Here is a 16,379-nt window from a genome sequence, read left to right as displayed (position 1 = left end):
CAAAGAGAAATTTTCAAATGGCATTTCATAGTCTCAAACTAATCACAAGCAACATAATTTATTATTCTATTTTCTTTTTAAAGGAAAGCTCAAAGAAGAGATTGAAGGATTCAAAAAAGAGATTACAGGACAACACCAGGAGACAAAAAGCAAGCTGGCTGTGCACAGAAGAGCCAAGAGGCACAAAGCAAAAAAAAAAAAATATTAGGGAGATGAAAAAGCTCACTAGAAGCAACAGAAAATAGAACGAGTATGACTAAACCCTCTCCTCTCAGCCTCTCAATGAAGCTTCAAAATGAGTAAAAGAACAAAGACATACAAATCATTATGGAGAATGTATGGACAGATGACCCAGGGATCCAACATATAAACATGAAAAAAAGAGGCTGAAAGATATAATAGGAGAAAACTTTCCTAAAATAAATTTGTTAAAATTCAGATTGAAAGTGCACAGTTGTCTGGGAGACAAATAATTGAAACGGAATGATCAACAAGGAGGCATATCCTGAAATTCAAGAATAAAGGAAAGAATAATACAGGCATGCAGGTTGAAAAAAACAGTCACCTACAAAAATTTTAAAACAAGAAAAATATTGGCTTGATTTCAGAATTCTCCACAGCTACACTCACTGCTGGAAAAGAATGAGTTGATATTTATTAAAAAAAAACAACTCTGATGGTTAGAGGGGAGCCAGGAGAATATGACCGAGAACTTTATACCCAGCAAAGCTGTCCTTCTTCAAGTATAGAAGCAAGAGGCCTGTTCTCAAGTACGTAAGACTTCAGCTTCAGGAAATAGAACAACAAAGATCTCTTGAAAAGTTCTGGTGGATGAATTCCAGTCAGAAGAGTTATATCAAAGTAAGTTATTCAGGAAGAGAAAAGAGAAATTAAACAATGAGGATGGGCATTCACCACTTGGTAAACACGGCATTAGGTTTAAATCACTTTCAGAATTACAATTACAAAACAGAATTTAAATGCTATTAGTAATAATAGTAGTAACAGTAATAATAATGTAAGTCTAAAAATAAGGATGAGAAGTGAAAGAAGCAAAATATGTTTATTGCCCTTTATTCATAACAGGCAGTTAATTGACACATACTAAAATAACAAATGTATGCCCACCTCTTCATGTTATATGAACTCCTTTTCACTTCAATTTCAGGGACACTTTCAGGACCATCTCTTACGGTAAAGAAAGACATCTGTATCTTAACAATTCCTTCACTTTTACTGCAATTCATTTTGCTTCTGTTAAATTCAAGCACAATTAAAAGCAAACTCTGAAGTAAAAAAGCAGGGTCAGTTTGATGGGCATTTCTCACCAGTCTTTCTATCCTTAGATAAGAGGCTGTGGAATATTGCGGTTAATGGTATAGACTCTGGAGACAGGTTTCAAATCATGAACCAACCTGCCATCTGTACTTTTTACACAAACTGCTTCACTTTGCTGTGTTTCCGTTTCTTCCTTAGAAGAGTGAGGATAAAGATAATACTTACTTCATGGGATTCTTTAAAAGATGAAAATGTCCAAGGGCCATCATAGTGTCTGGCATATTGTACATGTTAAATATGTCATTTTTTATCTGCTGTTTTATCTTTGTTTCTTTTAGTTTAGTTAAAAGAATATAATATTGTATTCAATATATTACAATTATACAATATTGTTGTTCATACAAAACATTTTTAAGCCAGTGAGAGGCAAAACCAGGGCGCAACCAAAGTTCCTGGCACTCAGTCTCCTCTTCTATTTATTGAACTATGTCATCATGACACTTCATGAAAATTATCTCTACTATTTATAGGTGTATGGCAGTTCAGCATGGCTGAGAAGTTAAAAATCTATCAGTTCCATAAATATTTTCTTTGATCAATTATGTTTCTTTCCCCATGCATCTGCATGGTTGGAAATTGAATGGAAAGTCAGTGCTGAGTTCAGGGTAGTTTATCCTTGTATTTGGTATTTTGTTTTATATTTTCTTCCTTATGTCACCCACTGAACTGATCCCCAGTGTATTTCAAATATGAGAGGTAAACTTTTAGACAACAAAGTTAATGGGAGCATTAACTACCTTTAACTACATGGTAGGTGTTTGAAAAGAAAATAATTCAGGGGCTCCTGGGTGGTTCAATTAGTTGAGGCTTGATCTTTTGATTTCAGCTCAGGTCATGATCCCAGGGTTGTGGGATTGAGCCCCATGTCAGGATCCATGCTGAGCATGGAATATGCTTAAGATCCTCTCTCTCTCTCTCTCTCTCTCTCCCTCCCTTTCCCAGCTCCCCCATATGCTCTCTCTATCTCTAAAATAAGATTTAAAAAGAAGAAAATATTCAAAAGTAACTTAAAAGCCGTGTATAGCTCAAGTAACACATTTTGTTAAATGACACCATGAGATCAATTCTAACACTGAGAAATTTCCCTCTGTCCTCTAAATTAATACATCTTTGTGACTCCTACGTTTCAAGACCAGCTCCTGAAATTAATGTGGTGCCATTATTCTGTTGCTAATTAGATACGAAACGACCTCAACGTGTTAGGCATCTGCAGCTATCTGCCCATCTCATGGGAAATTCTAGAACTAATAACTAGTTAAGCTTGGAATAGTCTATTCACATGGGCTAATGGTATAAAAACGTGATGCTATGGGGATGTAAGCTTGCTAGCTCAGCAATGAAACTATTAAGTCCTGAAATAAATTGAAATTTGAATGAACATGCCAAGAACTGGAACATGCGATGACCATACCACAGGACTTATTATTCCATCCCCTTCAACTCCGAGTGCCCTGAAGTACAAGGTCTCAGCTGCATTGATATAGTCCAGTCATATGAAGAACAAAATTTGAAGACGCAGAATTAATGAGAGGGAAGATTGTAGTAGAAGAAAAGAAGATGAAAAACAGAAATAAAAGAAGGAGTTTGAAGAACTACAACTGCTTCTTTATCTTCTCCACTTTTCCCACCTTGGTAGAAATGTAGGTGGGAAGATCAGAGCTCACGGTATACAAGGACCTCTCTGCTTTACAGGGAAATAAACGAGGGGCAATGGTGGCTTTGAAAGAAACAACGGAAGGCTCAAACAAGCAAACCAAACCTTAGATGTTTGAGCTTTTCACAGAGGTGTTTGGATTCTGAGCTGGATTTATTATCATTATTATTATTATTATTATTAATATTTTTACATTTGAAATGGATGAACTTATTTTTATTTTCTGGAACTCTTCAAACATGAGTACCTTATCCATTGGGCATCAAGACCAATAACTGTTGGTATCATTTTTAAAGTTTGTTTAAGAGAGAGAGAGTGCACGTGCACATGCTCACGAGCCTGGGAGGGGCAGAGAGGGGGAGAGAGAGAATCCTAAGCAGACTCCATGCTATCAGCACATGGAGCCCAATGCGGGGCTTGACCCCATGAACCATGAGATCATGACCTGAGCCGATATCAACAGTCAGACGCTGAACTGAGTGAGCCACCCAGGTGCCCTGTTTCTGGCATTATTTCCAAGAAGGCTTGTAAATATTCAGATAATAGCCAATGTTCGTTGAACTTGGTGTAGTTCGTGAAGGAGTTGAATCACTGTCTGCCTAGACGTGGAGGTTTTAATTTCTCTTAGACTGTCTGGAAGTGTCTATTTTTAGTTTTCCATCAGGTAGCTTTCTCTAATATCTTTCATGCCCATATGGTATATTAGCAACAAAATAAACCAGCCACCATTGCCGTGGAAACAAGCACAGATGTTATGAAATATGTCCACAAAAAGCACCCACCAATGAACAACTCTGTATTTCTTTAATTAATTCAAATATTTTACTGTCAGCTCTCTCTCTTTGAAGCCACAGATTGTTTTTCATTATGAGATTCACTTTCTTCCTAATAATAGAAACAGATATGTCTGTTTGGTCCCACTGTCTCAAGATCCAGAAATAGGATTCCTCTTGAAAATCCCAAGCTATGGAGTAATTCATCTGTAATCATCATTTAGTGCTTTTTATCCTCTCAATAAAGGTCACGTCATAGTCATATGAATGCCATAGCTCTTCTTTGGCTATATCAAGCATGTTTTTCTGGAAGTATTTCTCCTGGATGGGCCAAAATATATATTTCCATTTAATAACCGTTCAGAATCCGACACAGTTCTGTTCTATCAATTATGCAAACACCACCTAACATTTTTCTTACATTCATCCAATATGCATGTTTTTCTCCAAATATTACTGTGTACCAAAGACCACAGACTTTTTTTTTCTCTTTCTCTTCATTTTAGTGTTCATGTGGATATGGTGTCCAAACTGTGACATGGGAAATATATTTTACCTACCGGGATTCTAGTTTGGGAATGGACTGCATTTTCTTTCCCAGTCCTTAGCCTGTGCTAAAGGAATATCAATCAAGACCTAAGGCATAAGGCCAAAGTTTAACCCTGAAAGAAACTACCATATGGATTTATTTGATGGCATAAGGAAGTTATTTTAGAGGGAGTATAGTTTTATTGATAACCTATTAGAAATATTAATACACACTGATTAATTTTGTTAGAAAAAATTACTGATACAATTCACATGAACTTGAATGAACTTGATTCCCTCAGAAGTCGCCTGGATGGGGAGAAAAGAGGCTCAAAAACAGAGCAAATTAATGCAACAGTTGAGAACAAAACTTAAATTTTTTTAACATTTATTTATTTTTGAGAGACAGAGCACGAATGGGGGAGGGGTAGAGAGCGAGGTAGACACAGGATCCAAAGCAGGGTCCAGGCTCTGAGCTGTCAGCACAGAGCTCGACACGGGGCTCAAACTCACAAACCATGAGATCATGACCTGGGGTGAAGTCAGACATGTAACCAACTGAGTCACCCAGCCACCCTGAAAATAAAACTTTAATAGTGCTATTCTCTTGGTCAAATGGCAGCTCTCTGGAGAACTCAGTAGGGGGAAGAACTGGTCACGCACAGATGCTGAAGATACTCATCATTCCCTTGCAACCCCTAGGTGAGTAGAGACCAAAATAAGAGAAGATAAAATTTTTGCCATATCTCTTCCATATGGCTGCTTTCTATGCTCTGGAAAACAAAACAAAATCAAGAAACAGAAGACACAATTCCAGGCTTTAGGGATTTCATCATGTGGCAGGGAATCTGAAATCAAATCACATGAATCAGCCACATCATGTCGTGAAAACTTTGTATCAACAAACACTGATTTTGACCATGAGGGGGGCTAAAGTGAGATTAGAGAAACTTGTTCTAAATGATAACCCACTAATTATATAATAATTCTTAAAATGCTTAGCATCTCACGTTAGAGTAACTAAGTTCTTGTTATTAGATGAAAATTCACAGTTCTTAAGGAAATTTCGTAGCTTAAATTACTATTACACTAGAAGAAATCTCACTTTCCAAGTATATAAACAATGGTTTCAGTTTAGGTGGGACAGAATGCTGATGTGTATTTGTGGAGTTTTATTAGTGTATCTTGTGTATAACTCAGAAACCAGAGTCAGTGTTATTTAGGAAAGATGAGATGTAATGCGTTCATTATGGAAATTTTACCCCAGAATTTCAATGCTGTCATGATCAAGGAATCCACAAGTTTCTGTCTTCTGGGACATCTGGCGCTACAAATCATGCCTCTGGATTTGATTTCTCAACAAATATCTGAAACTCATAAGGGTCATTGTATGACAACCTCCCAGAATTCTTAAATACCATAGCCCCCAAATTTCTATACTACACCAAATCAATGGCAAATTAAGCAGACCCTGAGAACTCTATGAGATCAGGCAAAGATGACAAAGTTCTGTTAGAATTTTAATCTTTTGGACTCTTCGCATTTATAGAGAAAAGGATACAGATCATGTTTAACGTGAAGAGGACTATTTTGCAGAGCAGAGACAATTCGTAAATAGTTAACACTATGAGAGTCTATGTGGTCACTTGGTCTATCGAGAAGTTAGCAATCACCATTCACCCCGGGTTTAGGGACTGAGCTGAGAAGAGAAAATGGATCACTACTAACTAATAATGTGTGAGCAGATGGATAGCAGTGCAACCATGGACATGGCAAAGGAAGCAGGATGAGGTTGCATGGGTGAAGGAATAGCAAAACTGAGTTTCTTGGCACAGAGTAAACTCATCTAGTCTGGCCAGTGTGGTCTGTGGCAGGGGGTGTGGATCATAGCAGGCAAAGCTTGTCTGTGACCCTATCATCCAAGGAGCAGGGGTCTAATGTTGTGGGATCCCTCAGAGAATGTTGCGGCTCATAGTCACGGTGATTGGGGCCGGTGTTATCCACCAGAGCAAACAGAAATTTGGGGGCATTCGGGAAAAGAAAGCCCCAGGACAATACCGATTCATAACACCATCCACAAAGAATGATGACTGCAGTGGATGCTGTTGGAAGCTACGGGATCGCTTCGCCAGTGGAGAAACAAAAGCACACTCCGTGACCAACTACCAAGCCCTTGGCTACATAAGAAACTTGTCTTGAAGAGTTTAAATACCCAGCCTGCTTCTACTCTTGCCCATACTCTTCAGTCTATTTGTGACGGCAAGAGAGAGTCTTACAAAACCAAAGTAAGATCTGGTCAATCCCTTGCTCAAAACCTACAATGACTCCTCTTTTACTCAGAGTGAATGTCAAAGTTCTCACCGTGACTCCAAGGCTTCACATGGCCTGGCCTGGCAGTTGTCTCCTCCTTCCCAGTTCACACTGCTTCTGCCAATCTTCTTGTTGCCATGGGTTACTCATGCAGATGCAAGGTCTTTTCTCTCTGCCCAGAATGCTCTTCTCCCAGGTCCCTGCTGGCTACACCTGTCACCTTCTGCATCTCTGCCCAATGGCACCTTCTCATCATGTCTAACTTTCGTGTTTTGAACTGCAACCTGTATGACCTTTCCCCTTTGCTTCTATTACCTACTCTGTTTTTTCCTTTTATTCCCCAGCTTCTGCCATCTTCTTACAAGCCATGTAATCCACATATTATCTTTCTTGTTACTCTCTACTCCCCTAAAATGTAAGTTCCATGAAGATAGGAATCTCTGCTTGTTTTATTTAGTGACGTATCTTGAGTACCTGGTGCTTAATAACAAAGGAACATGGTACAAGTTGGATAAATCAATGGGATAAGGGGATGAATGAACGGGCTGATGATTGCACAGCAGGTGAGTGGCAGAGAGAGGATCTGCATTCAAGTTGCTTTCCACCATCCACTCATTACCTGTGGCGCCAGCTGTGCTTCTGGGCCGTGGGGAGAAAAAAGAGCCAGTGCCTAAGACTCTTCTGCAGCCCCTGACCACATCACTGGCTGTAAAGTAGCCTTGAACCCTGGACTGTTGGATTAAAAGTGCGGCAATGTAAAGAATGAGACCTTTGTTCCTGCCAAAGAGCACAGTTTGATTCCCTGCGGATTGCTTGCAATCCTCCTCTTTACCAGCATGGATCTACTTGTACCTTATCAATCAGAGGAACTTCCCTCCTGCAACTCCAGGAGCTAATTACATTAGTGCAAGATGCAATCATAAACCTGTCCTCAGCTGGAAGAATCCGAGCTGCCATTCTGTGAATGCCTTCCTTCCAGTGTCTGTCGTTAACTGTGTCAGCCTCCATGTTCTCCAGCGACGACGGCGTGGGTGCGGGGGTGGACAGTGGCCTTAATTAAATCGCTAACCTTCATCACCAGCTCTTTTTAAACCAAGAAAAAAAAACCCACCCCAAACGTAATTTGGTATTAATATGAAATATGGATCTTTTAAGACGTTCTCATATTCCCTTTTTAGAACACAGACATAATTATCATGCCTCGCTGAGCATGCTCTGGAAGGTGAATGAAATGATGGCACTAGAAGGCATGCATAATTGGGATTAAGCCCTCCAAGGAACGTGATGATGATTTTTATAATTCTGCCCAAATGTGTGTCTCTCCTTATAGAGCCAGCCAGCTCAGCCCCACATGGGGTAAACGACATGACTGGGTCGTGACTGCCCAGGTTCGCTTGCCAATAACATTTAAATCACTTAAGTCATTTCGAGACACATCGGCCAAGGTCATCACTTATGGTGGACTTTCCCCTAATAGGGAAGTCTAGAGCCTGAATGAGAGAGTGGAAAACAAAACGAGTGGTCACTTAATCAAAGCAGCCCTGCTGAGTCCAGGCTGTGTAACAGGCAAGGCTCCCAGCCAAGATCCTTCAACCTATTCACAAAGGGCATCTTCAGCACTGGTTTTCTCCCTGCCCTCTCCAAGTAATTATCCCAGGAATCTATGCTGAACGTGGTTCATTTTTCAATAGTGTCCTGTACAACTTCCAGTCCAAATGATACCAAGAAAATCATTAGATGCTTCAAACCCCATTTACAGCAACAATTATTACCATACTTCACAACTCCATACTGATGAGGGTTTTGAATGAGGAAGTCCTTTCCCAGGTACTTTTTATCCTCAGGGTTGGAGTTAAAAGGAAGAAAGGACACCAACTTGGAAAGAACACATGTTATAGCGTTTTATCCTAACAAGAATCTGGCAAGGCATCTCTTGTTATTTATATCTAAACATGGCAAAGAGCAAAGAGTTCAGAGTAGAGTTAGGAGGTGGCCCTGAGTCTCACATCTAGCAAGGAAAGAACTGGAAGCTGACTTATCCCTCACCGTCAAGTCTCACTTCTCTGTCTTCCTAAGTTAGGACCCAAGAAGCCCTATAATCAATTATAGTTTTAATTATTCCTTGAATTGCCCCTTTCACCCTTGGCTTTGTTTTTATAGATGCATATGTCATAAGTCAGTCATAAGTCAGAGAAGTGTTGCGGAGATCAATGTTGAGAGACGATCTCTAATTTACAATGAACTAAATTACAAAAAAAGCAGAAATGGCCAGATTTCTCTGCCAGAGGAACAACTGTGTGGGAAATTTTTTATTTTTTAAATCTGTGAAATCAGAATAGAGGCAACTGTGGAGAGATGAGAGTCCTTGACAATAAAATGGAAAAGAGGGCTGGCCTGTCTGCCTGCCTTGTCTGCACAGCCTTAGCAACCCCCCAAATCATTGCCCAAACTGACAGTTTTCTCAACTCAATTCTTCTGTCCTCTGAAGGCTCATGAAGCAGGAATTCATTTAGGTCGATAAGCATTGACATTGGAGAATGCAAGTCACTTCCAGGTGTTTTAATAGGCTATCAATCACTGACCCGTCATGAACTAATTTGGGGAGATTGCTTCCAATGCCCTGGGTGAGTTCCCCTGAATTGGGGGAACTGGCGACGGGTTTGGATGGAGAAGGATTTGAAGCATGAAATACATACAGTTTAAGCAGAACTGTGTGGAATAAGTGTTCCCTATCTCAGGAAGGCTGAGTGGTGCACAATGACGGAAGGAGATTTGAGAAACGTGAACAGTATTCTCCAAACAGTGAAATAAAATGCATGTCCTTGGGCCTTTCATGGAGCGGGCCTGTCCATGCAGGGGGGGAGATGACCCTTAGGTACACAAGACTCCCTCCCCTAGAAGTCCTGATCCCTGATGCTGGCCCGGGCTGTCCTCTCGCGTTCTCCCCGCTCCTCCCACTTCTTCATTCTATAATCTTGGCTTTTCTCTCTGTAACTTGAGTCCAGTGCCTTCAGGCTCAGATCCCTGAAGCCTACCTTCTTTTTTTTTTTTTTTTTTTTTTTTTTTTTTTTTCAAAGCCCACCTAAAGTTTCTACTCTGGTTTATGGATTTTGGTCAGCTCTTTTCAGATCTTGAATTTGCATCTGCCCTAAATTTTCATGTGCTCATTGTGCTGGAACACAGTCCCGCAGCAAACGTTCAGATCTTGTCTTTCCCAGCCCTTCATGCCATCAGAGCTTCCCTTTTCTAACTAAGCCCCCACCTTCCCCATGTAGGGGGAGAAAACCCATACACGCCACTGCAAGTTGCCTTCACCACTGTTTCTCCTTCTTCTCACAGTATCTGTCACCTGTCTCCTTTGTCTCATTCCAGAAGTACATTCCAGGAGTAAATGGACCTTGTGGCTCACCTGGGAATCTCATGACCATGGATAATAATGTTTCTAGGGGAAATTGGTTTTTGACTTAGAAATACTTTTTCTGATACAACTTGATTGCGAATTGAAGGTAAACTGTATTAGTTTCTTAGGGCCGCTGTCACAAAGTACCACAAACTAAAGAGCTTAAACAACAGAGTGTCTCATAATTCTCAAGGCTACAAGTCCTTTTTGTACAAATCAAGGTGTCGGTAGAGTTGGTTCCCTCTGAAATCTATGAGGGAAGGATCTGTTCCAGGCCTCCCTCCTTGACTCGCAAATGGCTGTTGTCCTGTTCATGTAACATTCTCCCTGTGTTTATGTCTCTATGTCCAAATTTCCCTTTTTATAAGAATGCCAGTCATATTGAATTAGAACTCCATCCCTCTGACCCCACTTTAACTTGGTTACCTCTGTAAAGAGCCTATCTTCAAATAAGGTCACATTCTATGGTTTAGAATGCCAACATATGAATCTGGGGAGGACACAATTCAACTCATGATATGGTCTGTTGATAGTACAGGTACCTTCGCTAAAAATAATATATTTATTAATGAAAAAGAACAACTATTTGCCAATAACAGTTGTAGAAACACCTTAGCAACAAATTGCCGCCTTAACAATATATCAGAGTTTCTCTAATATCCATGTATAAGGATGAATTTGATTCTGCTGTTTATAGAAGCGAAGGGTACGTAAGTACCATAAATAAATATCCACAAATTTGTAGCATATTAATAAGATGGCTACTTCATCTTATTTGATATTTTCTTATATGGAGATTTTTTTTTGCCCAAAGTCTGAAAAGGGACAGAAAAATTCCTTTTAGCATAGTATGTCTCAACTTGGCTGCATGTTAGAATCACCTAAGGGGAAGTTTAATAAAACATGGATCTCTTTGGAAGCATAGAGATTCCGATGTAACTGGTTGCTGTTGGGGTCCAGGTATCAGTATTTTTTTAAAAAGCGCCACAGGTGATTTTATTGCGTGGGCAGAATTGTGAACCACCACTCTAGTTTAAAACCATGTAATGCTAAGCGTTAGTTGTAGAGTAGAGGATCAAAAATGTTTTTAATCCACTCCCAGCATGTGAACATAAACAGTGAAATGTATTTCTTTTGCTAAGGGAGGAAATGGCACTGTTTGTGCAGCCTGGGTAGGGGGAAAGGGTGGATGCATTCAGAATGCAAGAGGTAGCACCCAGCGCTAACAAATTGTAACAGAGGATGTTGGGGCAGATGTGCTTTAGATTGGACGGAGTTTTCTAATCATTGGGTGGAAATTGTGTTCAACAGACTGTGTCTGACTATATCAGTGGAGGGAGTAGTGCGTGGAATGAATGTCTGAGAAGCCTGCCTCTAAGAAATCGAGAAAAACTTAAGAGGTAAGCCCAGCATCTGGGATAAATGTGTATTGTACTTAGACTGTAAAATGTAAAATATATAGTAAAACCTTGGATCGTGAGTAGCTGGTCCTGCAAGTGTTCTGCAAGATGAGCAAACATTTCTAACAAATTTTAACTTGATACACGAGTGGTGTCTTGCGATACGAGTAGTACGTGATGCCGAAGGTCACATGATCACAACGGAGCCAATGGTTCTTGAAATTTGCTTTGATATATGAGTGCTTTGGATTATACGTTTGTTTTCAGAACGAATTATGCTTGCAAACTAAGGTTTTATTGTATATATAATAGATATGTATACTTATTTATATATAGTAACCATATATTTTATATTTAGTACATATAACTTTAGTTATAATTTATGCACACACACACACACACACACACAAATCTATAGTTACTAAGGCCATTATATGGACCAAACAATGCTCTGGATCCCGCTGATATAAGAACAATTAAGGCACAGGCCATGCTGTTGGGGAATCCTCCCATTACTGATAGAGAGACAACTATACAACCATAATAGAGGGTGGAAGAGAAGGTATCATCTGAATACATCCAGAGAGAGGTGAAGGAAAGAGTAGAATACTAAACAACAACAACAACGACAAAAAAAATACAGAGAAGGTTCCAGAGCCAGACACACCTATCTCTTCATCCTGCTGGTTTCAGCCGCATGGTATGGATGTGGCCTTAATTATGGCAATTAACTTCCTCTTGAACCTCAGTTTTCACATGGGGATCAGGAAACTAGGCTTAATGTGTTGTTGTAAGGATTAGCAATTATGGATGTGATATGCCTACTACAGTGAGGAGGTGCCTCAGAAATGGGAGCTTTGGGGGAACACAGGAAAAGAGGACAATAAAGTTGGCGTGACCATATAATTTGTCACCTAAATTAGGGCACTTCTTATTATAAAAGGGGATTTTATACACACACACACACACACACACACACATTATATATAATGTATATAATTATGCTGTAATAACTCGCTAAACTTGAATGGTCCTGGTTGCCTAGCACCCTAGAAAACGACCCTTATAAAGACTGCTGCCAGGTGTCATTGATGAGGGATTGAGGACCTAGGGTTTGGGTCAGACCATGTGGGTACAAAGTTCGCGTGCATCACTCAGGAGCTATGTAACCTTAAGTCAGTTCATTAAGCAATCTGAATCTCAGTTCCGTCATTACAAAACAGGGATAATAGTAGTACTTACTTCATAAATAAGTATGCATTTGAAATGCTTAATATTTGTCATGCCCTTAAAATGAGTGTATAGGGCATAATGAATACTCAGGAAGTTTGACGCGGTGTTGTTACTACCTGGAAAGTTGAAACATTTACAGTCAGAAATAGGAGAAGCAGAAGAGAATGGAAGACAATTGTTGCAAAAGAAGTAAAGGTTTCAATGTGCCAGATGGGGAAACTAGGAGAGCAATGGAGGCTTTTGAGAGAACAGCATACTAGCATAACGGGGTCAAAAGACTGATTGTAAACATTTGCAGAATGAGTGAGTAGGAAAGAAGTGAAGTCTTTGCCTGTTGATCAGTCTTCCTAACAGCTTGGCAGTGAAAAATAAAGCCAGATGGTTAGAAACTGGACAGGAAAGTAGAATTGAGGAAAGGGAATAGGGTCTCGGGACTTCTTAGAGGCCAAGAAGCCAAGTGCTGATGGAAGGAGTGGGCTGGAAGTACAGATGGTGGTAAGGGCACCCCCTCTCCACCTTCTTCCACGGGTTCTTCATCCTCTGCTGCTCTCCACGGGGTGGGGGTGGGGGTTCCCCCATAACCACCCAGACTGTCTTCATCCTCTCCCTCTACATAGGCAATTTTGCAACAGCCTGTTAAATTTTCTGTCACCCTAAACAGGTCCGTAGATGAATAACAAAAAGAAATAAACTCCCTTTATTCTACATCTTTACCTGTCGTCAACTCACTCTCCTCCTCTTATCTCTACTTTTGGAAAATTAATCTAAATTTGACTTACCATTTGACGACCTCCCATTCGTTTCCAAACCTGTGGCCTCCTGGCTTCTGCCCTATTCACTCCCCCATATCATGCATTTATCTTACTAGATTCTCCAGTAGCATGGGCTCTCAACCTCCCTTTTGAATGTCCCTGGAATATTCTCTTTGTTCTGCTTCTACATCCATGAATGTTGCTTCCTTCTTATTAATAGGCTCTCTTATACCACCCATATCTTCAATGTTGCATTCCTCAGAATATGAGTTTTACAGTGCCCTGGATAATATCATCCACAGTAATATTTTCAATCTCTCCCCTGTGAATGCCTCTCAAATCTCTAGGTGTATCCAGAGTTTCAGACTCTTATATCCAACTCCTTGCTTAAGGAAGACTCTGGAATCTCACACAAGGTACCTGAAAGCCAGTAGCCATAAAATGGAACTCATCAGCAGATCCCTGCCTACCTCCCCACATCCCCATAAGCCCTGCTTGGTGAAAGTCTGTGTACAGCCTGAAGTCAAAGTGTCCCAGTATGAACTTAGATTCCATTACTCCCCATATGTGTGACCTTATTCAAGCTATTTAACATTTATGTGTTTTATAAATAAAAAGATTTTAACCTCTTTGAGATGTATGAATGAGAGGGGAAAAAATGAAATTCATGGTGAAGAACTCCTAGCATGTAAAGTCCTCAATTAATAATAGCTTTTATTACTATTTCAGTATTATCCTCTTATATTGTCATGGGACTACTGCCTACCCATTAACTCAAGCTGGAAGCCCCAGGGGGTACTTCTGATTCTGCTTTCTTCACTCTTGGTATCCAATCAATGACTAGCTCCCACTGACTTGCCATCTAAGCATTTCTTAGATTGGTATTTTCTTTTCATTTCTGATTCTTTTTCATTTGCTGAATCCTCCTCAGATATTGTCTGGATTAAAGACACAGTCTCTTTCAAATGGTCTCTTGGATTCCAGATGTCTCCTTCAAATCCATCTTTGAACCCAGCCTCCAAGTTGACTTTCGACTTAAAAGTCAACTATGACACTGTCACACTCAAGCTTAAAATCCTAAGATGACTTCCATGTCTAACTACCCAAGTAAGTTAGACCCTCAAAACGGTGTGTGAACTAGAAGCCTGATGCAAAACCCCAGAAGTACATGTTGGCGTGTCATGGAATCCTGGACATAGAACATAAGGAGACTGAGTCAAGTGCATCTGCCAAAGACACAGGTTAATGGTCGATGCGGACAGTGAGTGTAAAGGAAAACGGTTCCTTCTTTCCTCACTCTCTTTCTTAAGATGTCATGCCCTCTAACTCATGCAGGTATGCACACCATTACACACACATACACATGCACACACATACACATACGCTACATAAAATAAAAACAGTGGACGACGACCACTCTCTACCAGTAGTTTGAGAGTAGTGGTGTTGTAGGTGTAAATGAGATAGGTTTCGCCTAAAAAGAAAAGACTAGAATGAAAAATCAGCTTGACATAAAACCAGCATTGGAAATAGAGGAAAGTTTACACTAGAAATAAAAAGAGGGGCGCCTGGGTGCCTCCGTTGGTTAAGTGTCCGACTTTGGCTCATGATCTCATGGTTCATAAGTTCGAGCCCTGCGTTGGGCTCTGTGCTGAGAGCTCAGAGCCTGAAACCTGCTTCAGATTCTGTCTCCTTCTCTCTCTGCCCCTCCTCTACTCATGCTCTGTTGGTCTGTCTGTCTGTCTCTCTCTCTCTCTCTCAAAAATAAATACGCATTAAAAAAAAGAAGTAAAAAGAGATGTTTGAATAATGTCATGAAAAAAATAAATGATGGTAATTTTTTGCCTCAGAAGAACTTTTAGATATAAGATATACATATATCGTACATATAATATATTCAATTTATATGTATTATAATATATGTGTATATTGAAAGCTGGTGTTTTCAAATTCTTTAAAAATTATCTACGACTATTTTTCCTTAGATTTCCTCTTATATTACATATAAACATTTTCAACAGAGTTTGAAAACACTGGTTTTAAATATATACATATATAATAATACATATAATAGCTATTTAACCACTTATTTTATTTTAGTTTTTTAAATTCTTGATTTTAAAATGTTACTGGAACAGAATAAGACTTGAGACACTCTAATGTAGATTAAGAGAACATGTTGGAGACTGAGATAGGAGAGCAGGAAAAATGTCAGCAGACAGTTTTAATTGGATAATTAACGAGAACCTAAAGCAAGACAGTCTCAGTATTCGTACTATAAGAGTACTGTAATGTCTGCTTTTCTGATCTTCAGACTCTGTTCAGGGTTCTAGGGTGCAAGACAAAGACACAGAAAATACTGCTGATGATTGCCAGAGTTATGAATCAAGCTCACGATTGAGAACATAACACATTGTTGTGTGGATGGCAGTGGGATGAGACACTCCCTCCCCCATGGTAGAAGTGGAGATTGTGTGCGGAACTAGACAAACAGGACATATTAAAGGGAATTCGGAGGTTTCAGCCACGAGTGACCACGCTAAGGGAGATAAACAGAGGCAACAAAGAGACAGAGGTGTTGCTCCTGACTCAGCACGTGAGGAGGCTGATGAAGCAAATAGAGCGAATTAAGTTCTGGTTCTGGGACAACAGCACGTAGCTATCTTTTTCCTACTTATGCTACTTTCTACCTCTATGAAGGGAACCCATGGGTGTTCATTCCAGCAAGAAGGTAATCTAAGCTCTGCAAATAAACCCTGTCTTGATGGGAACCAAAGTTTGAAATCATCTCATGTAAAATTAAATAAAGGTGGTGTAAGGTGTTTTGGGGGCCAAATAACCATGAGCCTGGAGGAAGCTTATTACAGAATTAGTCTGCTCAGTGATCACAACATCATAAAGGACTCAGTTCCTTTCTAAATTTCCACTCTACTGTCTGTACCACTTTGGCCGTCATGGTCCAGTTTGCCCCCCTCCTGGTCACAAATGGCA

The sequence above is a fragment of the Acinonyx jubatus genome, chromosome C1 (assembly GCF_027475565.1).
Source record: "Acinonyx jubatus isolate Ajub_Pintada_27869175 chromosome C1, VMU_Ajub_asm_v1.0, whole genome shotgun sequence".
In the NCBI taxonomy this organism is placed as follows: Eukaryota; Metazoa; Chordata; class Mammalia; order Carnivora; family Felidae; genus Acinonyx; species Acinonyx jubatus.
Note: the sequence above shows the minus strand (reverse complement) of the source record.